This window comes from Coturnix japonica, chromosome Z (assembly GCF_054131305.1).
Source record: "Coturnix japonica strain WE chromosome Z, WE-NBRP24, whole genome shotgun sequence".
Lineage (NCBI taxonomy): Eukaryota > Metazoa > Chordata > Aves > Galliformes > Phasianidae > Coturnix > Coturnix japonica.
Window position 1 is genome coordinate 7,714,552 of NC_140702.1, and position 26,994 is coordinate 7,741,545.

Consider the following 26,994-nt stretch of genomic DNA (forward strand, 5'->3'; position numbering starts at 1 on the left):
GTGCTCAAAATTGATACCTAAAAAACAAAGAGATGTGCATCCCCAGAGTCTCCCAGACTATCCTAAAAATGCTTCCTCACTAAAAATTTAAATTTATTAGTCATTACTAATTTTACCCCTTGGCATTCTGCTCTTTTTCCTTGGCTTCAACAATTAAACACTCGGTGTTGATTAAGACTAGTCATGAGGAGGTTAAATACTTGCATACTGCTGTTTTATATACTGTAGAGATGGATTGGAATGCCAAAAATAACAAACCAACACACTCTTTCTGGCAGAAGAGAATGTCAGCTTTTAACAAAACTACACCTGGGCACAGCAGGGCTCTGCATTCTGGAAATGAAATAGCTAAGCAGCAGGACCATATATCTGAAAAACTGATTAAGTTCTGTTACACCTTCTCTTCATCTTAAGAAGACTCAGATTCAGCTTCCCATTTGGGAGCTCCCTTAACAGCTTTCACTGTGGCACAGCACTTGAGCTGTATAGAAAGTTCTGAGAAAGAAAATATCTATATCATGAGTGGGACAAGAATGATGTGGAAAAAAATATTTTGGGGTGTGTGAGTGAGTTCATTCATGTGCTTTAAAGTACTTCAAGCGAATGAGGGTTGGAAGAAAGTAGCCTATAATATTCTATACATGGGCTTGATGTTGCAGAAGGGCTTAAATATTTCCCTAATTAAGGATTTAAATCACAGTCATGTTCATAAGTGGAAAGTTGCAGCAAAATGCTTACCACCTATCACCTAAACCAAGAATAAACATTCTGAAGTCTTCAGAAAATATGCCATAGAAAAAAGGCATCTATGCTATCTTTCTTACTATGGTTTTCTTACTATGGTTTTCTGTTAGTTCAGATACAAAACTACTTTTCAGGGAACACGAAGGAAAATAACATGTGGAGCAATAGCCTAAAGACAATGGTAGCAGTGTTCAACTTTTACTCTGCTCACACTGCAGTAAGTATAACAGTATAACGTTGCTTTAGTATGTAAGCGGGGCTACATTCAGGAGCTCATGTTGCAGTTTGGATAACGTGCATTACAAATATGTACTGGATTCAAAAACAAATATCTCACTAGCACCAATGTTAACATCATAACAGTTTTAAACTATGATTAAAAAAACAAACAAACTCAAATAAACCAAGCAAACAAACAACAAACAAACCAACCCCAAACTCTGCATTGCTACTTTGCACAGAGACATTTTAAAACAAACTCCAAGCAGAGAAGTAAATTCTGATTATGCACAAAGTGGTAATCTTCACCTTAATTGAGCTCCAGTTTGCCTTATTGGCTGTTTATGTTCATGATTTACTACATAGCTCTTTGAATCCATGAAAATGTAAAGGTCTGCTATGTCTCAAACAGAAGGCTGCGAGTGAAAGCCTTAAATATCTTTGTCAAAGCTGACTGTAAGCTTGGAAAACGAAGTTAGTGGCTTAAAATCCATAAAGCTCTCTACAATCACTTTATTTAAATGATTTTGATGCAGCCACAGAAAAAATAAACTGCAATATTAACTAAAACAATCTCTAACTTTGTTCTCCCACTAACCCCAAAACGTATTTTACATAATTTAAATTAATTATATTTAATTTATGCTTTTTGAAGGTTATGCTGGAGAGCCAGTTTTCTTACCCACACTCATAAGGCTTGTGAGACGAATGAGAAAGTAGGCAAAGGACCATTTTGGGATGTGAGACATTGCAGGTAAGTATTCCCACATGATGGTTTAGATACAATTGTGGAACATTTCTTTCTTTTTTCAGATAAATGGCTCACATTTTATTGAGGGGCAGAGAACAGAAATTAGGAGAGGATGGCAACTTGAGAAACACTGGTAAAGATAACTTCACTTGTAATGGGACAGCATGCAAACTTTGCAGCTACCAGTGGCTGAAATAACTGAGCTTCTTTTGAATGATTTTCTTCATTCTATCAACTGAGTTCATTTGAAAGAAACATCGTTTCCCCTTAAAACATACTGAAAATATTTTAATATGCCACTGTGGTATGTTTCCCACAGCCATTTATGCTCTTATTTCTCTAAATTACACACCAAGGTAATAATAAGATGTTTTCGTCATCAGTTTTTGTCCGCTACCTTTACAAAATGAACATTTTTGTGCTTTATTTCTCATAGAAGTTTAGGGTTCTGCGTGTTTCAGAAAACAAACAAACAAACAAAAAAACAAAACAAACAAAAAAAAAACAACCAAACACTATTTCCCTCCCAAAAAAGTGAGTTTGCAAAAAATACTTTATCCACAGAGTGCAAATATCACATCAATAAACAGAAGTGCAGTAATGGGCAAATTAACACAAAATATAGGGTCAGCAGTCAACTCTTGGTGGAAGAAAACGCATGAAATGGGTATTTCTCTAATACATCTCTCCTTGTGCTGGATTTATGAATATTGTTAATTTTTACATAGAACTAAAGAATGCTAATATTTTCTCCTTTAATATTTAGTCTGAGAAAGAAACTCCTGTAAATGCAGTGATGAATTAGACCATTAATTTACTAAATACATAAGATTTCTTTATAGAAATTCAGTTATTAGTGAATACAAGTCCTAGATCAGACCTTTTAACAGAAGTTTATATTTCTGATATTAAACAGCTGCAATCAAATCCAATTTTTACGTAAAAGAATATTCTCCTCTAGCTCCTCATATATGTTCATTATTAAAGAGATGAATGCAACAGATTTAGACAATATGTATGTTAGTAGATACACATTACCTTCTACTTGCATAGAAATAACAACTACTTAAGGCTGAACGACACTTCCATGTGACATGTGGCAAAGTAGAGATTTATGTGTTTTTGGAAAATCTAATGTTTCAATGCAAATCAATTCAGAAAGTGTGTACTATTGAGGCAACTTGGGTTGTAAAGCTTTTGTGCCGACAGCAAAGAAGGCAAGTATGATTAAGAACTGTTATTTTTAATTCTGTCCACTACCTGTTATGATAGCAGTGTTTTCTGAATTCTGTCTCTCTTATAAAAACGCAATTTAACACCAATTATCTTAGAACAGAACAATTTATTATTCCACGCTAAAGACTTGTTGATCACTAGAAGCTATGTACATATTTTAGGGAAATAAAACTACTTCTACAACTTGTGTATTTCGTTTTACAAACACATATATGTAACACCCCTTGCAACCTGGGCATCACTTTGGTGGAAACAGGTCTCTGACCATACTCACTTTGTGTGTGTGTAAAAAAGAACAAATTGTGAGATAGCTTCCCTTGGTGCTCGTTTTCAGACCCTCTGCTCTTAATGTCCTGCCATTTGTACGAACTGTTCTAGCAACTACAGAGCTTCACAAAAGCAGAAGGGAAGTGTAGATAAACAGAACAAGAGAGCGAGCAGGCAAAGTTGTACTTTTATTCCTTTCTTCCTGTGTGAAGAGTACAATCCCTGTCCATCAGCTCAGCAGCTCAGCCCTGCTCAGGGCACAGTCTATTCAAGAAAACTCTGAGGCTTTAAACTTTCAGTTGCAGCTGTCAGAAGCTGATGTATGTAAAAGAGATTATTAACGCCTGGCACTGAAAGCTGCTGCATCTAACTAACCTAATAGGTCATTCATTCTATGAAATATGTCATTTAGTTTCAATAGATATCCCTTTATCCACACAATCATACTGGACACATTATACAAGTGGACAAATATGACTGTTGGTAAAACCTATCTTTTAAAGAGTATAATGTTCAGCCTGTTGCAAAAGATTTAAGATCACATGAGGATTGAAATGGAAATAGATGGGAAACATTAACCAATTAGGCAGTGGCAGATGATGAGTCTCATATGGGAGATTCTAGACATATTATTATATGTTAAACACAGAACTGCAATCTACAGACCAAAAATGGGAGGCCAAAGTTAATTCTCAAACTGTTTTTAGGTAAGTTCCCAGTCTAATCTGAAAGTGTGCTGTAAGGATACAAAAGGTGCCAATTTACTTTGCTGCGAGACTAAATGAGAACACAGCACGTAGAAGAGAAAATTCACCAAAGGGGGCTAAGAACCCAGTGAAAATCATCTTATTTAGGACCAATAAATAAATAAATAAATAAATAATAGTACATTGTGCTTTCATGTCTATAGCTAAAATGTTTCAAAGTATTTTTTATAGAACTGCATCCTTGAAATTCACCACACCTTCCAAACAAGGAAGTATCAACCATTTTAAAGGTAGAAGTATGACAAACAGGCCTTAGGTGGGAGATGCTGGTGGTATAGTAGTAGAGGCTGAAAATTTCTACCAATATTCTGTAGAATTTTATTGTTGTGTGACTGATGTCATCAGAGCAGCAGAGGGGCAGCCTTGACAAAAGGGCACCTGACATGGAAGTGCATATAAAACCAAGTTGTGTAAATGAAATCCTCCATCCAAAATGTTCAGTGCTTGCTGAACATTTATGGAGACCAATCTGTGGATGTAAGCACAGTGTAGTAATGCACGGAGCATTTCAGCAGTGGCACAGCAACAGTGGGTTACCTCTGCTAGTGCAGATTTTTATGAGGGTGCCATGGGGGGGTGGAAGGCAAAGTTAATGCAAGCATTCAAAATTTATCTGTTCTATTTAGTTGGTTTTTTGTTGTTGACATTTTCCTTAGTCATCTTTTTCTCTCATGATCACTGCAGTAATCTCATGAGAAAATTTCAGGTGATTGTAAAAATTCAATCTATCTTTTTCTTTTTTTCTTTCTCTCTCATATTTCTTTCCTTTGAGAACAATCACGCCAACCAGAAAAGTGACAAATACTACTTATCTGCCTCCTATTACATAAGCCAGAATACTAGACAATTCAAGGGTGTATATAGCTATAAGAGAGCCTTCTTAGCTATAAGAGAGCCTTCTTTCCTTCCCTGCCCTTCCCTTCTTCCCTTTTTCTTTCCCTTTCCCCCTTTCCACTCACTTTTTTTCTTTTTTTTTTTTTTTTACCTGTTCCCTGTCTGTGAGGTGCCAACAAAATTAACATCTTCTAGCATAATCACACCCTTCGGTTCTGTGCCCTGTCCTTTGTGCCAATCCAAAATGAAAGTTCTGAAAATTCATGTGAGGCTGCTATTCACGGAAGGCTGATTGAAAGGGTAAGTACATTTATTAGCTTCTAGATAAGCAGTGAGCGAAAGTACAATGTCAAATTAATTTGAAAGCTGGCTACAAACAAAAGAAACAAATCTGAGAGAAGCATTGGATTTTTCTCTCTTTCTAAAGGGAAAGATTATGAAACTTAGCAAAAACAAATCCCTTTACCCTCTCTTCCACTTTTTATCTTAATTGATCATATCCAGAGGAAAGTAATGTAATGAAATATCTATTTTTTGTAAGAGAAATTCTCTCCCTCATTGGTGACTCTCTTGGATTCATTTCAGCTTCTTGAGAAGATGGACATGAAAATTCTTTCCATATTTTCTTCAGCTTTTGCAAATAAAAATTATTTCCCACTGCTCAAGAGTATCAGCAACCTTAGCATCTGCAAAACATTTGGCATTGTCACATAGAAAAGCAGCAATCTTAACATCCTACTAAATTATGCAGAACTTAGTGGTGTAAAACAAAGACACATCTGCTTTGATTCAGATAAATTCCTACTTAAGGTTTTTAAATCCACAATGTCCCACTTGAGTTGCCCTTTATGTGACCAGAAATACATTTTCATCCACTGGTTCTCTCTACATTAAATATTACCACCACAATATAGTAAATATGAAAATTTGCCTTTCTGCCTGCTTCTTCCGGAGGTATGGACAAAATATGATCAATTTATGTTACTTTAAGGTAAGAATAATACGAGGATGGTGGTTGTAAGGTAGAAATAATACAAAGATGGTAATAATACAAGAATGATGGTGATATGTATCCATAAGATTATCTATAGGAAAAACTCATCAGTATGGATGCATTCAGTCTAGCTGGAAAATGCTGAGGCTGGTTACCCAATCTCCATGAAGAAGCAATCTCAAAGTGATGCTGCCTTAGTGGTGGTCAGCCCTTAAATGAAGTCTAGGAGAGGTGGAGCCAAGCTCCACCCCTTCTGGGAGCACAGCTGAATTACCCTCACCTGTGCTCCCACAGCTGACCCAACACTTGCCTCAGCTGATTAATCAGAGGTTTTGGCTGTGATTATCGGTTTCCCATACAGTTACGTACAATAAGAGACATTATATGGTGAAATACCACCATGCAGATTATGGTTTCACATTGAAGGAATATTATGAGATCTTAATTTAATCTCAGGTGCACTTAGAATTTTTATACAGTAATTAAATATTTCATTTTGTAATGAAAGGAAAAACACTTCCTGTGCTTCTTTCTACACTTTTAGCTCCCATGTAGAACTTGCTCACACCACTAGAAGGATTTTGAGATCCATTAGCAGACCTGCACCCTGCCTTTCATGCCACAGATCTTGCTTGACTAAACAGCCAGCAGATAATAGTCAGTATGTAAATAATATCATATAGCCAAGGCTGTAAACATCTCATAATTTCTGCTTCCAGTGCTTGGAACACACCTACTCTCAAAGAGAACTTTCATCCCTCCTATTTCTTTCTCAAAAAATGGGAATCCCAGAGTTGGTAAAGATATCACTGCCTGCTTCAGGTCATTCTTTGAATACCTCACCAGCATGAGAATCTTTTTTCTTGAATATTGCCCTTCCAACTAGCAATTCAAACACCAGTGGCAATCACTACTCTTATAATTTGGCAGCCAGTCTAAATGCTGCTTGCCAACACTATGTAGAGTTTCACAGTTTCACTCAAAGTAGCAACTGAGACTGAATTTTATTTTGGTCAATGAAAAGTTCATCTGTGCTTTTACATTTGTACCATATGTGAAAAAATGTAAGAGGCAGACATGTTTTCATAAACCAAATGAATTCTTCTTAGTTCAGAGCACAAAAAATATAACAAAGCAACATTTTATCTACTATTTATTAGTGTATTCACTGAGGACTTGTAGAAGAAAAAGATCCTCTGACAGAGACAAGCTGAAAAAGCACTCATGGTGAAAAATCTTCATCAGTACAGTTGGCCACTGAAATCAACAAAAGACATCCTTTAGATTCCACTTAGAAACTGCATGTTCCTTTGGAAAAACTGAGCACTCTTGACAAGCATACCAACCCACTCAAGTTCCCTCCAGGCCTTCAGCTGAAATGTTCACTGCCTACAGATTACTGGAAGGGAAAAAAACAGCAGATCAGTGCAATAGTCACAACAGAAAATAATGGATAAAAACAGGACCATAATGATGTTTGGTTAAAGAATTAAGGTAACTCACATTAGTTTCTCAGGATCTTTGCTGAGACCAGATAGGAAAACAAACAAACAAACAAACAAAACAAACAAACAAACAAAAACAACATCACTTTTCTTGTGGTGGATTCGTTAATTAAACATTTATTTTTAAATAGTTATTTATTTAATTAATAATTAATAATTAATGTCTGTGGTACTGAAGACATTGAAATTGTTTTGTGCAAGTGACTTCTCATTCCAATTTTTTCTTAATTTTTAATAAATATATCCATTAAAAGTATAATAATTTATATAAAGCCAAAACATATATCAGTTTTATATATATGTTTCATATATCCCTCTTATGAGAAATTCTGAATTTTATGTCCTGGAATAATCTGATAAACTAAACAAATAATTTTGTTCTGGTCTGCAGAATAGAATGGAGACCAAAGCAGAGCTCCAGCTGCACCCACATGCCAGAAGAAAATCTTGATTTGAACTGATGAAAAAAAATCAACACAAGGTTGACATCAAATTACTGAAATATTTTATCCTTACTAAGAACTGGAAATTAGATGTTCTGAAAGTATTCAACTATGTTAAACAGTTATGTTCTGTTTTCACAGATCCTTAATACTCTCAAACAGCTCAGTGTTCTCAGAAATGACTCTATAAAGGGAATTATAATATTCTAATCCTTAAAAAACCATAGCTACTAGAAATAGAGCCTCCAGTCCTTCCTAACTTTGATGAGTATACTACTCAAGAAAATCAATTGGAAATTAGAGCTCTATGAATGGGTCTTGTAATTATTCCCTCTGTTGCTATAATTTTAGGTGAGGTGAAGTTTGCTTTGCCAGCTTTAGAGGAATTTTCCTCCTTTCCGAATAGGTTGGCAACACAGTGGTTATTTTCAAGATTGAATATGCTTTAAAACATAAATGAAATATTTGTATACAAATCAGATTGAAAATCTTGTTAGGCAGAAACCTGCCCTTTTTTCTCCAGTTGCAGAGTAGTGCTTCCTCCTTAAACTGCCTGTTTTACAAAGAGCACCCACAGGTCTGTTTAAAGCCAGGTAGTCCTTGATGTCATGTTCTGCCTTTATGCTGTGGTAAGGCCTTCAGATGGTGCTAAGAATGTTAATATTGTGTGACACAGAACAGAACTGTACTATTTGATCTTAGATTCTCATTTGAACATAACTTAGCTCCCATTTTAAGACTGCTAAAAGAAAGGAGGCTACCTAACATTCCTCCTCAGATCTTCTGATGTATTTCAAGCTTGTGCATGCTCAGATCTATGAAGATCTGCTTTGAAAGTGCTAATTTCTGTTAGCACTGAGAAGTCTAAGAAGGCAAAAAATAATGAAGTTATAACAATGATTAAATGTACTAAATTCACTGGGTTGAAATGGAAAGCAATGAAAGGATACACAGATTTCTACAGGGGCGAAAATTGTTAGAAATTTAGAACATGTCACAGATTCAGTTGTTATGGTATTTGTAACACTGGAATTCTGACTACTCTGTATTTGGCATTATGTCTAGTGGACAAATAAATAGCACTGTATACACTTACTAGTGAATAAAGATTCTTGGATATGCCTCCAGTTACACCACTGCACAAGAGTCTGTGACAGTAATTTGTGCAGAGGTCTTTATTTCCCAGAAACCTGTTTGATGCAACCTGCAAATCAAGTTTACAATTCAGATAGAATTAATATACAAGGTCATTGCTCCATAGAGGAAAACAAGAAATGAACACTTGTTGGTGTTCTCACCAACAAGTTTCTTTTGTCAAAGAAAAATTAGTTAAATTCCTTCCTTACCTTGGCACAAAACCAAAGAGAAAAAAATCAAACTTATTAACACAAAACTTTGATTTAAAGATCATGAAAGTTGTACTTTTCTCTACATCACACCTAATGTATTTTTCAATCCAATGTGATCAAACTAGCAAAAAAGGGACAAGCTGGAATAATTTGTTCTGTGCGATCCATTGATTTTTTTTTTTCCATCAAAATTATGAGTAGTAAGGGAGACTGCCTCATTTTTATATTTTCTTTATCATGTTTAAAAAATTGACACACTTATTGAGTGTTCTGTGTGCAAAAAAAAAGAGAAGCCTAAAATCAGAATGTCTTAAATGCTGAAAAAAGTAATAAATGTTGTGGTTGCTTTGTTTTTTTTAGCCAGGAACTGTTTCCTTTGCAGTAAACCCTTGCAAGAGGAACTTGCCAGGATAAATATTTTCCTCACATGAGTAATGATACTGGTGAATCAGAGCTATGCTGGGCTCAAGGCTCCAAAACAAAATTCCTTTTCCTCTCTTTTGACATTTTATGCTTATCACAGACTCTGAATTTTGTTGAATTGATGACCTGCTTCTCCAGCTCCCAACTTCATAGCTTTCACTGAATGAAGCAGCTGCCAATACCACTCACCCTTGAAGATGTTAAATGATTCAGGTATACTGAAAAGCCTTTTTGAGATGTTTTTCATGGGCTAAGCATTTCAGTTAGTACTTCAAAAATAGATGGGGAAAAAAAGTGATTCAAAAGCTTTCATGCTTTTGAATATATTTGCTGCAAAGCTTAAAATAGTATATATGGTATGCCAAGAGATGTGAATTGCATCTTTAAAGTTCATTCAAATGAGGTCTTTAAAAATTGTGCTTGTTTTGCAAAATGAATATTGGCTCAGATCAATGAAGCCAAATTTCAGCATTCTATTGCTTCCAGTTTTGAAAGTCCAGCAGATTCAGAAGAGAAATGACAACCATTAAGATTAAGCAGTAATGGTATTTTTGGAGTGATTATCAGGCTGATGATAAATTTAGCATGCAATTGCTAAATTTAACTGCCTGCTTCATTGGTGATTTCTCTGTGCATTTTGACAATACAAATCCTTTGCTGGTGATGTTGGAAGAAACTAAAGTATTTGCAATGCTATCTCACTCCAATTATTGGAGAAGATTGTTTGATATATATACATGTATGTCTGCAGAAAGACTAAGGCAGCAAATGAGGTGAATTGTTGCCCAACCAGTTTACAACAAACTCTAAGCAGTTAAGGAATGCAGAGAAGATGAGGAAGTTAGCAGTAGTAAAGAGAGGAATCCTAGCAAATTGGTTGTAAAGCACAGATATTCACCACCGTGGATCTGACAACATCTCCTTGGATGGCAGGGGGCTACATGTTGGTCAGCAGATATTTGTAGTCCTGCGCAGCTGTGATTCGGTAGAGAGAATATCAACACTACCTCCAAACTCTTCATCTTTCATTCTTTGGTCCTTTCTCCTGCACCTCTGGTTCTCAGGGCAGTGGTACCTGCTCGCCCAGACAGCTAATTGGCAGCTGGTTATACAGCGATCACTTGCCTGCTACCTGGTGGGCTTGTGGGCATGTGTGCTGCTCCACGGTAATTTTCTCCAGAACAACCCTGAAAGTCAGCCTGATATGTGACCATCAGCCAAGAGCAGATTCTTTCATGCCACTCAAATGCACACACTCTTCTTATCAGCCTTTCATGTCCTAGGGTGGATGCCACTGAACAGTCTGAGATAATAGTGCTTTCTTTCAGCTCCTCACAAATGTTTGCGTTATTCCCTGTTCTTACAGGGTTTTGCAGTTTCTATTCTGTTGTTGTTCCTCCACTGCCCTTCTCTCCCTTCCCTCCCTTACATTCCCTTCCCTTCTCTATTCCCTTCCCCACAGTTTTGCAGACTTGTAGTCCTTGAAGGGAAAGAATATGCAATATAGAGAGTTGATCTATTGATCAGAGAGGTTGGACATTGATCTAAAATGTTTCTTAACTCTGTTGTGAGATTATGTTCTATTTGTTGTTCGGATTAAATGACTAATGACAGCATTAAAAATAAAAATAAGCAGGTAAGACATACGCTTGGGAATTTGATTATCACATGAACTGGCCTTCCCAAACTCAGCCAAAGTTGCTTTATTTTTAGAGGAAGATTGAAGATGCGATAACTAGAGGCTGCAAGGGATAGATGTTTTGTGAATTATTCAAAAGAGAATCAGTAGATATTACTGTCTCTCTTTAGGTGCCCTAACCACAGACTGGATCAGATGAGGGTCTCATTCACCTTTCACCAGTGTCACCCACCATGCTGCCCAAATTTTTAGAAAGAGATGTGTTGAGAATCTTTGAGTAATTAAAACTAATAAAAATTCTGTTACAACTTGGCATATGCCTAATATCTCTTCTCTGATTAACTCACTTTCAGATAAAGGTAGAGTGGAAGAAATTGTGGCTTTTTACACTGTTTTCTTTTAATTAATGTGAAGCCAAGGTGGCATGGAGACAGAACAGAGCAGGTGGCAACTCTGTGACTGTTCCCAGATCACCACAAGCAAAATAGCCCAGAAGAGAGAAGGGTGCGATTCACTTTCAGAGTGTGAGATCAGTAAATTACAAACTTCCATGGGCAAGAAGGGAGCACAGTAATTCAAAAATGGTATCTGACATGTTGCCTCCAGTGCAGATCTTAGTGCAGAGTAAGCACTCTTACTCAGAGTAAGGACTTTTTTACTCTTTTTTACTTTTTTACTGATAATAAACTGGCAGAAATTGTTTATTTCATTAAAGAAAATATATTCTATTTTCCTCCTTATACATGTCTTTTTTCAGTGTTTCCAAGTTTATGTGCAAACTATGTTTGAATCTGTCCATATCATCTCCAATTTGGAGTTACTTTAGAAATCCTGTCAGTTGAACAATTGCAACTAATTTCAAATGTTTTAGTGCATCAAGTGCACCTCTATGTCTCTCAAGTCTTGCATGAAAGCATTTATGCCAACATTTAGCAATAATAAGAGAATTGGCTTTGAAATTCAGTTTCAGTGAAAATCTTCTTTCCTCTATGAACAGTCTTGGTAAGCCTCTGACTATGGCTCTGATCAAACACATTATGTACTGTGCTAATATTTTCTCTTATTATGACATAACAACTCCAGGGAATCCGTTTGTGTTTATGCACTTATATATACTTGCAAGTCCTGTTCAAATCAGGAGCAAATTGAAGAAGTGTATCTTTCCACCCACTAAGGTAATTTCTGTCTGAATGTATGTTTTACTTTGTGAACCTTTTAAATCACTAGTCCCACTTAAGAAAACACAATTAGATGCACAAAAACTTTGGAATACGTTTTTGTTACAAAGCGGTGGAAATGCATGTGGAAAACAGTGCTCATCTTGCAGTTATCTGATTGTTGTGACATTACATCTACAGATACACCAGCCATATTGGGGGGATGACATACATAAGACTTGTGACTGAGAAAATATATTCAGTGTATATTTGTGAAACAAAATTACAGGGTCTGCAATATCAGCACAGTTTTAACTGTCAACTAGAAATGTGTAGTATTTATTGCCATCTACTTGTTCTTGGAACACACAAACTCAGCTAAAACAAGCTCTTTGTCTGCAACTCTCACATGATTATGTTAAACCATATCTCAGCTCCAGTAAACTCTGTAACAGGCATCCCCTACCCACTCCTGTTCTGAGCAATGATTACTCTGAGCCTTTGATAGGGAATACCTGGCAAATCTCCCATTAAAGGCTCTTCTGAGGCAAATCCTCACTTTGCATAAATCAGCCTAACTCCACCCAAGGCAGTGAAGCTAACAGAGTTTACATACCTTCAAAATCCTTCTCTGCATATCTGTAGGGCCCAAAGTTTCAAGATGTCTGTACTGAAGCTGTAGGACTTATTTGGTTCTAGAAGTAAGTTAGAGTTCTGTTGGAGTAAAGCCAAATCTCCTGAGGAGCAAGAATCCATGTATACTTCATTTGTCAACCCTGTTTCTGCTCAGAATGATGAAATGTAATAAGCAGTGCAGCAAAGTGTAGGTAACTGTAGGGGGTTTACATGGGAAATTTTGGTACTGGGATGGCTATATGGGAAACCTCTGTGAGCAGCGCCCAGCAGCTGGCCCATGTCAACTCAGTGTCAGGTCCGGCTTCTCCAAAAAGGGCCGCTGTTGACTAAAGCTGAACCAAATGGTGACTCCATTTGTGTCTGTACAGTAACATGTTTAAGAAGGGATAATGCTGTGCAACACCTGGAAGACAAGAGTGGTGATATGAAACAGCCCTGCAGACACCGAGGTGTGTAAAGAAGGCAGAAGGAGCTCCAGGCACTGAGCAGAATTCCCTGCAGCCTTTGAGATGCCTACCTGTTATCAACGTGTGATGCTAAAAAACTTGTTTTTATTGCAGCACAAAACATTTCAGGAAAAGGCAGATATAAGTAAGAAATGTGGTTTCAAAATGTTAGCACTTTTTACAGACACTGCTCTCTGTCGAGGGGTTATGGATGCACTCTTTCATTTAATTTATCTTGAACATGCAATTTATTTGCTGCTGTTAGCTCTCAAATGCTAAGACTGATCTTTGAAAAACAAGCAACACCTCTAAATGAACTGAATAGATTTCTTTTGTTGACTTATTTTTTCCTTAGAGTGCAAATCACATTGTCAACTTTAATTTTAGCCTAGCTTAAGAGCTAGAATGATGCTATAATGCAGAGTATTTTAAACCTTATTTCCTTTATTTCAACAACTGTAGCTGTATTCTGGATAGGATGAAATCCATTAATTAGCATTGCAAGAGAATAATGTTTTGAAGAATTCATCGCTAGTTTGAACATGATGCAGAGCAATAAAAGCTGATTAATGACCACAACCAAAGCATATTTTAAACTCTAAGCAACTTTTAATTGACAAATGTCCCTTTCATAAAAAAAACACTTGCATAGCTGGCACTAATGAAGACCTCTGGTGACAAATCCAACAGGGAGGACAGAAATTTCCTTAGACAGAAATGATTGCACCAAAATGCTTATCTTGATAACTATTGTATTTTTATAGATTAGTCGTATTTATAACAATGTATTTTCAGTGCTGAACCCTACACATTAAAGATGCTTTTCAGTTCTATGAAGCCAACTGATGTCGGAGCAGCTCCACAAAATAGATGCCAGTGTTTATGTGAAAGAAGAATAAGCACTTTATTTCCTCTTAAAGACTGTAAATGTGTTGTACGGATGAAATCACATGAATTAATGCTGAAGGCTTAACATGATAATACAGATCAAATGGAATTAACCATTCATTACACCAGCATTGTTAGAAAGAAAAATAGCATTGGCTATATTCCTGCAATTTGTGAAAAGTAATCAAGCCACAAATGGTCCTCCTTAGATTGTCCAGTTGTTTGGATTTCTATTTACCACCAGCAGAGATCTAGTGCCCAGTTATCAGAGACTCTCAATTCAGCAGGTGTTGCACTGGGTTACTTTGAAGATGTAATTTCAATCCTTTTTTCCCTCCCCACTAATTTTAATATTCACTTAAAAACACTGTAATCATTACTTGCATATACCAGTATCTCCTGATCTTCCAATAATGAAAATGGGTTTGTACTTTCACATTCCATTTAAGTTGATATTGTTACCAATACTGATATCATAATCTCAATAATGAGATTTTTATGTGACTATATAAGGGCATATAGCGACAGGACAAGGGGAAAAGGTTTTTAACTGAAAAGGGTAGATTTAGATTACGTGTGAGGAAGAAATTCTATACCATGGGGGTGCTGAGATTCTGAAACAGGTTGCCCAGAGAGTTCTGTATGCCCCCTTCTTGGAAGCACTCAAGGCCAGGCCTGGATGGGGCTGTGAGCAACCTGGTCCAGAGGAAGGTGTCCCTGCCTGTAGCAGGGGGTTGGAATGAAGTAATCTTAGAAGTTCCTCCCAGCCTAAACCATTCTGTTATTCTATGATTTTTCAGTAATGTGTTCACACTTCCCTTAACTGATCTTCTACACCGACAGAATATTTTATTATTATTATGGAGAAGTTCAGTATTTATTTTCCAAGTAGCAAGAATAAAAAACCTGAAAAAATAAAGTCTGAAGACTGCAAACAGTAGTAAAAGAACAGCTCATCTTCAACTCAGAATTTTCTTGTGCTATACTAAAACTTCATTTTTATTGGCAAATTCATAATTTCCATTATTTTTTTCCACAATTATATCATTGTGAATTTAATAACATATATAGACTCTTGATTACTTCTGTCCAGACTCTGAGGGTGAATATTTTTCTTCTAGTTTATCTGAGAGTACAATTTTGAGTCCTACGGTATTTCAAGGTGAAGAACTGCTGAAGATTTTTCACAAGTTTATTATTTTATTCACTGAGCTTTTAAGTCATTCTTTATAGATTTTACTTTCAGTAACCTTCCAAGTTTAGCAGCCTTTTTCAACAGAATTTTGAGGTAGCTTGATGATAAATTGATCAGCAGAGGAAGCTGCAACAGTCGGCATATAAGTCTGAAAGTTGTCAGGATTCATTAATAAAAAGGCAAGGATCATTTATAACACATCAAATACTCCATAGCAGGAATGAAATGTAGGGTTTTTTGTTTGTTTATTTTCAGTTAAAGGAGAGTGTGAAAGCCAACTGTTCTTCTCTGCAGTAAGATCTAATTTTGATCAATCTTTCCTTATCAGCAGTCAAGCATCTATGTTACATCAGTGAAATATTTTACACTAAGGAGATTATGAATTAATCTTACATAACACATATCTGTAAAATATAGTATTGAACAGAATACAAGAGAAATACAGTAGAATAATTTGCCTTGGGTAGTAATAATATCTTAATAATAAGTACACTCTGGAATGTGCCAACACCAGCCAGAAGCCTGCAGAGCTTGTTTTCTAAACCTCAGGCCACATACAGCAACCTGTAGTACCTCAACTGCACAAAGGAGTAATTTAATTTGGAGCACAAAAGCTCACATCAGCTTGATGCTCTGTAAATGTAACAAGTTATTAAGCTATCGGGTGTTGTAGAGTGGAATAAATCTGTTTTGGTGCTTATACTTCATCTTGTGTGAATAACTTAATCTCTCACCGGGACATCAATAAAAACACTGCATCTTAATCTGGCAAGTCACAGAGGGCAGGTTTTAACACACCGTGACTGCCTCACCTTTGTATCAGAAAGGGGGCATTGCCACCACATTTGTAGCTCTAAAGTCTGACAAATAAAACAGGAAATTACAATCACTGAAGAGATGAGAGAAGATACCTTTTCTGCATCCTGCATGCTCTCTTGAAAGAATTTGCCTCCTGTGGACTTCCACTGTGAATAGTCAGGACTACCACCCTGACTTAGCTAACCAGCTCCTACTTTCTTATTAGCATAGAACTGTAGTAGCTAAATTCATTGCCACTCTTACACACTACTGTCTGCTTCCAGCGCAAGTTCTTGAGAAAAAGAAAAAGGCAATAAATAAATAAATAAATAAATAATTTAAAAGGAAGAAGATTTTTCAATTGCATCCTCACAGAGATATTTAGAAATGTTTAACAGCTAATGATATGTTGCCTAAACCATACTTTTAGTAATTCATGCTCCAGTTTTCATCCATATACTAACATATAGTTATGTTAGTGAATTTAATATGAATCTATCCTTAAGATGCTTCTTTTTCGCGCATTAACAACATGTATATTTCTATTTCTAGCTTTTAAAAACTTAATCAGCTGTTAAGGGTACTAAAAGTACTAGATTTTACCATCACACTCATCCAGCAACAAAGAGTAGAACCAAAGTTACATTTTAATTTGAATAATTGGCTAATTTAATGGAACTGAGAGCCCACAATATTAAGAGTTGGTGAGAAAGCCTGACATACCAAGACACTGTGATGATGGAAAAACCTGGGGAATAAAAGTAAAATCTTCTTCCTGCTCATCACTGAGACAAAACAAACATATTTATTGCCTAGTTACTAAGATCTATGCTTGTAATATGTGTGTGTGTGTGCTTATGATGCTGTAATGAGTTAACTTTAGCTAACTGTCAAAAGCTGTTACCCAGATGTTCACTCATTCTTCTCCTAAGCAGATGATGGGGAGAAAGGAGAACAAGAAAGCTGAGTCAAGGTAAAGACAGGGAGAGCACATAACCAATTATATTTTGGCAACTGGAACCAGAACAAAACCAGTGAGGGGAAAACTAAATTCATTTTATTAAAAAAAGAAAAAAACCCTTTTCCCAGATACAGTGAGGATATCTACTCAATTATGAAATACTTCCTTCTCTGGTCTTGTTTTTCCCTCTCCACTTTATCTCTTCTATAACATATATCCCCTCACCTTATCTGGTATTTTCTGACCTCTCTTATACGTATTTTCACAGAGGCTTGATCAGCTTGGCTGCTGCGCTCAGCTGTGTCCTGCAGCAGGTTATTGGAGCCAGCTGGCACAGTGCAGCCTCCAGCTGCCCTCAAAGTCACCAAATCTGCAGGTCCCACAACCAACACCTCGATGCCTCAACTCATTACACATACACACACTTGCATCTTCTGCTGTATAGGATTTCAGAATGCCTTTTAGTTCTCTTCAAACCTTATTTGTGTTCAAAAGCAGATATAGTTAGGTTTTCTCCAGAACTGTTAATTTTCAGGTAAACTAAACTCATCTGCTCAAAAAATCTAATGTTTTTCTTCATCCCTATTCACAAAGGCTGTTTCCCCTCCTGTCCCATTATACTAGAATGGCTGCCTGCTTTATTGCCTATGGCTTTTCTACCTTGTAGAGCCCTTCAGTCTAGAACTCTCCCTTTGAAGCTGTGGTGTATAATCTAGGTAGTCCTGTAGGGAGTGTTTTTTACAGCTAGCTGAGAAGGGTCGTAAACACGGTGCAGTTAATCAAGCAGCCATGCCACCTGCAAGGACAGTGAGATCAACAGGATGCCCTGGGATGGTGAGAAACTAGCCATGGTTTTGTGAACTCGGCAAGGGAGTAACTTTCAGGATGATAACAACAAGCTGCAAAGATACTCGGGGATGGTATGTAATTGGGAACCAATGATGAGCTCCGCTTTTGCAATATGTATGAGCTAATTATCCGTATTATAAAGGTACACGCAGCCAAGGAATAAACGAGATTAGCTGATCATATGTCAATGACAGGTGTGGTCGTCTGCTTTTCTCCCGCCGTTCGACAACATAGTCCTAGATTAATGATGTGCTCTTTACATGGATGGTGGTTGAGCAGGTAGGAAGAACTTCAGAGAAATAAAATGTAAACTTTGAGCTGGTAGAGGATAGTTTCAAGATCCACCATGTGCAGCAGCACCTTAATCTCACTGCTACACTTCCAGCTGTGCCCTGGGTGTGAGCAGGCAGAAACAGCAGAGGATTTCACACAAAGGATACAGCTGCAGCACTTGGGGGACACAGACTAAAGCAACACTGAGAAGCATCATGCAGGTAACTTTTAATCTTTAATAAAATACTACATTTTCTGTAGTTATGTTTCAAAAGTGTCAGCTCCTCGCCTTGACACTCATGCCTCTGCTGTCCTTTGCACTTACGGACAACTACAATCTTTATGAATGGTCTAGGCTTGGAAACAAAACTGATAACATTCTTTTCCAATTCTTTTCTAACCTGAAACTTTATATATTTCTTGAAGCAGGATCCATTACTTATATTTCTAGATCACCTACAGGCACCTATAACAACAGGAGAATGCAACTGAATGCCCCATTTCATCACATCTATTCCATCAATATGTATATCTTAATGAGGCACCAGATTTACGTATTTCTTCTATAGCTAAATTCATTCTCCTACAAATATATGTTTAGATTCTATGCCACATCCCCTCTAAGTGATGGCTAGTGTACAGATGGATCAAAGGCAGATAAGTTAGGAAGGAGAGAAGGAGAATAATCTGACCATAACCATCACAAACATTCTTAAAAACTTTTAAAATTAAATGTGGCATATGTCAAAAACATGAAATGAAAGAGGTAATGGACTCTCCAGTAGTCCTCATCAGCCTGGATAAGGGCATCTATCCCCAATCCACTATGACATAATTAAATGCCTAATTAAATACTATTTTTTATAACTATTTTCTGTCAGTGTGTACATAAACAAGCATGAAGAAATTGCTTTTGTATCCTGTGGTTATCTATGTTCATGCACATATTTTCTATGCCATAGGATGAGACAGAAATCAAGAACCTAATGCTCAATATTCATACTAACACATTCTTTTAAAACAGTTAATGGAGATCAAAGGAAAATAGGAAATTGTTAACACTTTTGTCAGGCCATTTAAAAGACTAGCAAAAAGGGAAGTGATTATACAATGTCAAGAGGAATTATTTCTTACATTAATAAATAAATAAAATGTTACGTTTTTCATGGTTTGGCTTTAAAGTATGATTTTAGTAAGAAGCTTTAAGATTTCTTATTGGTTTTGTAATCTGATTGTTTTTCACAGACATGTTTTTATCTTTCTTCTGATAGCTGACTACTGTGAAGGAGAGATTATTTTGGCTAGAATAAGGCATAAACTTAAATACCGATTCTGGCATTACAGTTAGAAGGATCACTTCTCAAAATCACTGAGTGCCTAGAAGCACTTATTCAAACTCTTTCAAAAGACACTCATACTCACAAATGGCATTAGCTTTGCAATCTAAGTCCAAACTCATGATGATTATACTAAGTATGATTAATTTTTAATACAACAACAAAGCAAAAGTATAGGAGATGAAAACAAAACAAAACAGAAGAAGTGGAGCATGGAGCTTGGCCAAATGCCTTGTATGATTTCCTCAAAGGAAAAAGGAATCCTACGATAATTGCAGTGCTAAAGAAAGACGTGTCACAGCATTTTCAGAGTAATGAGTTTTGTGGAAAGTGTTTGTAACAACAAAAAAAAGGCAGAAAAATATTAAGAGGTATTAAGAACAACTGAGGTCCACTTGACTGCTAATGACATTTAATTTCTTTCTGTTTAGTACATTTATTGTTGAAAATGAGCAAATGTTTGCCTATTAAAAACTGAGTTTAGTGCTTAATTTACTGAGAAGAGAGAATATCCATTGTTGTAGTCAGACCTAACTGTGAATGATGGTCAAATTATCACCGATTGATGCTGTGCTTATGATTTTTAACTGAACCTTCAATCACATTTTATCTAAGTAGTTGTGGTGCCAAATATAAAATTAAGGTGTAATGAATTTATCCTTCTATTTAATGGGCTAACCTTTCTGGAATTCCCCTCTGAGTCGTGTCTTTATTTTATTTTAAAGCATCCTACGGAATGATGCACAGAAATGCTGTGTTCATGTTGATGTCCCAGTCTCTTATAATGTTATAACTGATGTCTGAGTTCTCTAGCTTGCTGTGCAAGGAAGAGCTGTGTGTGTAGAAGTGCAAGATATCTATTTTATTTCCTTGAAAAGATGAGTACTGAGTAATTCATTCACAGGGATAGCTCCTTCTACTACTACTCTGTAGTACAGGATTTCTTTTGCAGGCACGGAATTTAATGTCACAGAATCACAGAATCACAGAATGATCCAGGTTGGAAGGGACCTCAAGGATCATGTAGTTCCAACCCTCCTGCCTGGCAGGGCCACTAAACATACACCTTTACTAGATCAGGTTGTCCATGGCCCCGTCCAACCTGGCCTTGAACACCTCCAAGGACGGGGCATCCACAACCTCCCTGGGCAGCCTGTTCCAGGGCCTCACCACTCTCCTAGTGAAGAACTTCCCCATAACATCCAACCTAAATCTTCCCCCTTTTAACTTAAAACCATTTCCCCGTGTCCTGCTATTGTCAGCCCTTTCAAAGAGTTTACTCCCCTCCCGGGAGTAAGTTCCCTTCAGGTACTGAAAAGCTGCAATGAGGTCACCCCGCAACCTTCTCTTCTCTAGGCTGAAAGGGGCAAATAGGGGCGAAAGACTAATCAAACCATCTAGTAGCTGGTTCCCTCCAAAGTTTCCCTCGGGATAGCTGGTGCTCGGGGCGGTGGAGCAGTTTTACCCGGTCAAGTGAATGTCACCTTACATCTGACTGTACTGATAGCATTTACAAATGTGAATAGTTAATTATTCTTTAATTCCATTTGAAGTCCATTTGCAGCTGGTAAATTCCATTCAACTCTTTTGTATCAGGATACATTGAGTTCTCTTATTTGTAGATGAAGTTAGCTTAAGAGAGTCTGTATATTAGGAATGTAAGGAATACGCCTTTAGCAGTAATTTGTATTTGAATTGTTCTTTGTATCCCAGGTACCTTCAGTAGATGAAATTTGAAAACAGTCAACAACAGAAGAGTATCTTTGATACTGAGCCATGTGTAAATGATATTATTTAACATATGATTGAAGAGACAGCTGCTTTGTTCCTATTTTTCATAGAGTCATAGGTCCTTCTCTGCAGGGCTACTCTCAGTCTTGAGACATTTATCTTCTTAGTAGAACTACTGAAATATCAGAGTGGGACATAAAGTTTTATCACTGTTCTTTCTGATGCTATACCACCTTCACTACACACTCAAGAGCTGGCTTCACTTTCTTAGTTACATCACTGCCTCCAAGTTCACATTTAGTTGGTTACATACTGAAATACCACTTTAGCACCCAAACAAGGCAAAATCACTCTCCTCAGCAGCTTGCTGACCCACAGTGCAGGAGCCTGAAGTTGCTATGTTAACATACATCAGCTGCACTGCCTGAGTGCTGCCTGTGCACAAATCAGCTTTGTTCAGAGAGTGGACAAGGCTTCCAACAAGTTTTCAAATAACTCCCCTTTCCTTGTACAGGCCTGGCCCATATTACACAAACATAGGAAAGCATTAGTTGAAGCAGTGGGGATAAAACAAAACACATCTTCAGGCTGTGCTTACTGCTCAAATGATGATAATCCAATTTTCTGCCTCAATGAAAGGACTCATGACTAAGATACGCTGCAAATATTAAAGACTGAAAGAGTGAAAACAGAGGTCTACAATAAGCCCCATCACAGAACTGAGTCACCCTTTCTCCACTGAAAAATGTTTAGGAATGGAAACAGAAAAATCCATTACAGCAGTCAAACTTAACGCCTATATTGATCTCATCTGTGTGTGTAATTAAATATAAGTTGCCCATGTCATTCAAATTCACATGAAAAGAATCCTGTCAAAAACCTGAAAGTATCTTTCAAATTGATATCAATCTTGTGCTTTTTAGCCACATTTCTGTCTCCTTTCAGAAGCTAAAGTTTTCATTGTGTAAATAAATTGTATACATGCTATTTCACATGCATTATGTTGTTAGAAATCAATTCATGTCTCATTGCTCAGTAACATGCTTCTCTTTTCATCCATGCAGAAATCACAACATTTTATTTTGAGTGTAGAGAGGTTGAGACTAATTAAAGAGGCAGGAGCTCATTGTGAACCCCTACGTAAACCTTCACTTCTACCACAAATGATTCTTTTGTGCTGCCTGAAATGCTCGCTGGGTACACTCTAGCTATGGTCTTCTTTGCAAGGATAAGATAATACTGAGTAGTGATTTGGAAAGCAATTCAAACATAAGAATAAGAGAAAGGGGATGATGTGGTCATCTTGCCTGGATAACAACAGCCTTCCATGAAAGCTCTCGGAGAGGTAGTGATCTTAAAAAGTATCAGGTTTTGCAAGCCATTAATATCAGATTATTTTTTAAATTCATACCTCTGAAACATTTTGCTGTGCATTACTTTTCCTGGAAATGCACAACCAGTGGTTATACACAAAATTATGCAGGTGTGGGCTGTGTTTATCTGTGTCATTTTAGAACATTCAGAGTGTCTCAATATAAACAAACTGAAACTGCCAGTATGCATTTTTCCCACTTTCTAAACTTGCTCAGAGGAAACCAAATGTATTTATTACTTTTACTGAAAAACAAATTGAGTACCATCATTTCCCCACTGTTGCACAAGACTAAATAGTCCAACCCACACTACCCTACACCTCAGGCTGTCACAATTCTGTGCCTATAGTGACAGACATAATCACTGTTCAATGGGCTTTCCCGGGCTATTATCAAACCCTCCAGAGCACTTCATAATATTGTGTTGTGAAACAGCTTAACTGATCCTCTTTCCAAATGACTTTTAAAGTCCTTATTGTTTCTCTGAGAACTGACAACATGCATTTAACGTCCTGGTTCTTTCCAGCTTCAGCTTCCTTGTACAGAAAGAATACATTTTATTTTATATTCATTACACTACAGTTGCACAAAACATTCTGATTCCTATGCTATAGAACTTAAAGTATGTTTTCTGTCAGCTTTATTACAGAGTATCCTTAATTGTATGATATATCTCTTGTAAGAATGCTGATTCCTTACATTTCCTTTGAATATCAAATACAGTTCAGTAATCTATGTTTACTTTTCTAGGGGTGACAATAAACCTCGTAATACCACTGTTCCTCTTTTCTGGGACTTACATCACATTCAAATAAATAATTACTTTATGCTTCAGGGTCTACTCCAGTTGATAGAGAAGTACCACACATCCAAAAAATAAATCTAAAAAAAATTACTGTATCCTTGAACATTCACTGATCGTGAAGGGAAACTGTCCTAGATATAACCTATCCAGAGGCAAACCTTATGAAATTAATCCAGTAGAATCTAACAAAATCCTTCTGCCTGTGTAACACAGAACTCTGTCTTCAGTTAAATTTGCATAGTTCAAGATCTGCAGCAAAACCAGTGACACCAGTTTCTAACATCTCAGCCTCCAAGGAGGAACTGCCACTCCTCCAAAATCCTGCGTTGAATATGGATAGTACATAAATCGCCATTCTACCAAAAAAAAAAAAAAAAAAAAAAAGCATCCAGTGGCTTATCGGTGAGCCAAAATTCTCAGAGAGTTTTTGCTGTGTAAGAGGTTCTTTATCAATACTCCTGAACCTAAGTGCTGTATTGAACTGTGATTTGAATTTTTAAATTGTATTTATCAGGCAAGATGAATTGATTAGTGTAACTGGCTTGGAGTGGTAAGTACTAATACTATCTTATTTCAGCTCTGGAAGATACATTGAGCTATCTCATATGGGCAAGAAGTAGATTTATGATAATGAGATCGCAAACACTGACTTAGCATGCAATCTTAAAAGTGATACGATGCACTGAGTCTTTGAATAGTCCATCATGTCCTGAGAAAGTATGCTGCTAGCAAGGCTTGACCATTATTATGTTCATTTAACTCACGTTAATGTGATTATTTTTCTGCAGAAATACATGTTGATCACTATGCATATTAATTTAGCCTATTATGATCTATGTAAGTGATCTCTGAATCATGATGACTACTGTTGTATTAGGCGAAATCGGACCCTCGGGATGTAACGTGATAGGCCCTCCCCTGCTGGGTCATGCATATGTATAAAAGATAAGGATGAAACTGGATACCTATATAAGGGACCCTCACATTCCAATAAACGCCATTTTACAGCTCACCATAATGGTGTAACAAACAGCTGTGACTTGGTCGGGGCCGTCGATACACATTCACAAAGGGACTTGACTTTCCAGGTTACCAGATCGAGGTAACAGACTACTCAAAGCTTTCAGTGCTTTGAAGGGACCATGATGCAACAGCCCTGGCCTGAACATAAAAACCTGAACGCTGATTTCTGCAGCTTTGTTGTCTGCATCACAGAAATTATGTATTTTAGGTATCTTCTACAGATTTGTTTTCTTCTTCTAATATTCTAGTATTGATATATGTCCTTTCCTGAATTTATCTCTGCATTTAAATGTTAAACTAGCCAGGGAAATTATCTTTCCTATACGTATTTTTTTTTTCCTTTCTTCCCCCCCCCATCCCCCCCCCCCATTACCTTTATTTCATTAACTGCAATTCTATCATTCTTTACATCATTTTTATTCTTGAGGGCTTTAAATTGCTACCTTCCAAAACTGTTAAAAGATTTTGAGCTATGGAAAATCCATCAAAATCCATCAAGGCCAGATATTTACTGATTATTACAGGAGAGGTACTTAAATAGCAAGCTGAAAACACTGACCGATGTTCTTCAAAAGACTTTACACTACTCGACCTTTTTAATTTTAGATGCACAGAATGCATCAAATGCTTGAGCTCTACAATGAACCTGACATTTTCTTTTTTTGTTTTTTCTTTTCTTCTTTTTTTTTTTTTTTAACAGCACTTTTGCTCATCCCCACTTAGGAGGTAGCCTGGAGCATAGTGTGAGAATATTCCTCTGAGAGAAGAGAGAAATTGAAAGCAGATCACCCAGGGCCTCATTTAGTGCTCCACTCAGTGAGCAATGATGACATCTGCCACTTGCAGGAAAAGAGAATGCACAGAAACCTAAACCTGAGCTGCAGTAGTCCCTAGAGTCACCCCCGTAACAGGACAAGCAAGCTTTCTCTCCATGAGGTTTTATAGTACATTTTCTGACTTACTTCACACCAGCTCTGAGAATTTTCTTCAGAAGAATTTTTTATTTCTGACTCTGAAGCTACATTTGATACATCAAATCAGCGTTCACCAATAGGTATTGCTAACCCTTTTAGACATTCCTAGAGTTGCTCCCTTCTTGTGGATCTGCTCTATACAGACTCATTCGCAATGTCACATCGCTCAATTATCTTCACTTCTAAACAAAATCTTATAGCTATATCATGGGCAGATTACACCAACCTGGTAACCTTCACTGATGAAGTGATGGCACTGGGTAACACACTGCAGACTTCCAGTATTTGGAGGAAATTTACAAGTAAGAGCAGGATTGACCTTTTTACACTTTCTGACAGGACAACATGGAACAGTTTAAAACTTTAAGAATGGAGGATTTACATTAGATATTATGAGGAAATTATTTTTATGCAGAACGTGGTGTGGCACAGGGACATATTGTCCAGAGAAGCTGTAGATGCCCCACCTCTGGCTCAAGATATGGCCCAGCTAAGATATGGCCCTGAGCAACCTCATCTATTGGATGGCAACCCTGCCCACAGATGGGGTTTGGAATGGAATGATCTTTAAGTTCCCTTCCAGCCCAAGCCATTCTATGATTCAGTTCTGAACCTGTTAATGTTCATCTTCCCAGTTCTTCAGTTACTGGACCATCTTTATGACCTTGTTGGTCTAACTCACAGTCTAATAGGTGAGATAATCTAGGCGAAGTGCTATGATGAGAAATATGGGACAAAATCTCTTTCATTTTTTTCCCCTAAAGAAACACTCAAAAATTCCAATTTTCCTTTGCTTGAAATAATAAAAGAAAAAAAAGAGAGGTAGCTAGTAAAATATATCTAGTATATGAGTTGTTTAGATGATTTACAGTATTTTCATGAAGAAGGAAGAGATTTTTATTTGGTTTTAATATCAGTTGATTAACTACCTATGATTACACCGAACACTATGGAACATTAGAATCTTATTTTTGTTTTTCATAAGTAGCAACTCTGTATGAACCTTTTCTGCCTTCTCTTCCCTTCACAAAGAAACTGTCTTTGTCACATCTAGAAGCTAAGATTTCTGAAGCAGCTCTTTTGAGACCACAACACTTTAGAACACTTAACAAACTTAAAGTACATCTATGAAGAAACCATTTCTCTGTCACTGTGAAATTACTTACAACCTTTCAAGAATAACTGAAGGTGAGGAACTCAATCCACTGTCTATGCTTCTAAATGCAGCACATCTGTGTTCCCCAGAATTTCAGCAGAATTGGTAGCATTCACTTAAGCCTTAAAAAAGTCACTGTTCAGTTATGCAGTTTCTTTGGACTTCTCTCTACTCAGGGAGCCAGAAAACCTTAATTCACTCATCCCTAATCCTATACTTTA